Source organism: Heterodontus francisci, chromosome 21 (genome assembly GCF_036365525.1).
Source record: "Heterodontus francisci isolate sHetFra1 chromosome 21, sHetFra1.hap1, whole genome shotgun sequence".
In the NCBI taxonomy this organism is placed as follows: domain Eukaryota; kingdom Metazoa; phylum Chordata; class Chondrichthyes; order Heterodontiformes; family Heterodontidae; genus Heterodontus; species Heterodontus francisci.
Genome location: NC_090391.1, coordinates 31,899,280 through 31,900,707, shown reverse-complemented (window position 1 = coordinate 31,900,707; position 1,428 = coordinate 31,899,280). Strand labels below are relative to the sequence as shown.

The window sequence follows — 1,428 nt, the reverse complement described above, 5'->3', positions numbered from 1 at the left end:
CGCCCACATTGTGGATTCTCCTCCAGCTACATGACTTGCCTTTTTGTTTCCTATGGCTACGTGCATCTTCCACTCTGACACATCTCTCAACATGACATTTTAACATAGTTCAGTGAAGATGACCGTCATGCTTCACAATCCAACATTAACATTGCAGTTCTTGCATAAATGTAAGCCATGAAAATACTCTAAACTTTACACAGCGGTGAGCAGTGTTCAGGTGATACAGAAAATCTGGTGCGTTGGGCAGAGACAATCAGTTAATCTATCAAAGTCTCTTGAAGTTATGCTCCGATCTATACTACTTACAACACAACTATTCTTTTGTTATTGAAAAGCTTGGATAGATGGCTCTGGATTGTGTTATCAAAGTAAGTGGTTCTTCTCCTTACAGCAATGTGGATTGAGGGGAGATCTGATGCAGGTGCAGGTAAGTTAGACAAGGATAACCCGTTCCCATTAGTTGATGGTACAAGGACTAGGAGACACAGATTGATGGTTTTGGGAAAGAGATGCAGCGAAATTTGAGGAAGCACTTTTTGCTTTACCTGCTACATTGCAACTGCAATGTCTGTCCACAAGTGTGGTGGAAGCAGAGACAATCAATGATTTCAATAGGAAATTGGAGAAACACTTGAAGGAAACAAACTTGCTCCAGGGTGACGCCAATCAAGCGGGAGAATGAATCTGATTGGATGATAAGAATATTTTATCAATTTCAATTCTGTCAAAGCTTTGACATTTTTTTCGTTTGTAACATACTGCAACAGAAAGTAAACTTGCAATTTCAGGTTGCGATGGCCGGGAATCGAACCGAGGTCAACTGCGTGTAAGACAGTTATGCTTACCACTACACCACCATCGCTTACGGGGCTAGGTTTGTCCAGCCTTTTGATTAATAGAATGCTGTACAATGATTTCAACTTGTACCTGAGCAACGAAAAGCAAAATACTGCGGATGCTGGAAATTGAAACAAAAACAAGAAATGCTGGAATCACTCAGCAGGTCTGGCAGCATCTGTGGAAAGAGAAGCAGAGTTAACGTTTCGGGTCAGTGACCCTTCTTTGGAACTGCCAAATATTAGAAATGTCACAGATTATAACCAAGTGAGGTGGGATGGGGCAAGAGATAACAAAGGAGAAGGTGCAGATTGGACCAGGCCACATAGCTGACCAAAAGGTCACGGAGCAAAGGCAAACAACATGTTAATGGTGTAGAACATAGAACATAGAACATAGAACATACAGCACAGAACAGGCCCTTCGGCCCACAATGTTGTGCCGATCCTTTGTCCTCTGTCAAGGACAATTTAATCTATACCCCATCATTCTCCTTTATCCATATACCTATCCAAAAGCCTTTTGAAAGTCCCTAAAGTTTCTGACTCAACAACTTCCCCGGGCAAGGCATTCCATGCCTCGACCACT

General features: G+C 42.2%; 1 non-coding gene across 1 annotated transcript; it reads right to left on the bottom strand.

Moving 5' to 3' along the window:
* Positions 1 to 793: 793 nt before the first annotated feature.
* Positions 794 to 865, bottom strand: trnav-uac (transfer RNA valine (anticodon UAC)). The gene has a single exon. It is a non-coding gene; the product is annotated as a tRNA-Val (tRNA).
* Positions 866 to 1,428: the final 563 nt, after the last annotated feature.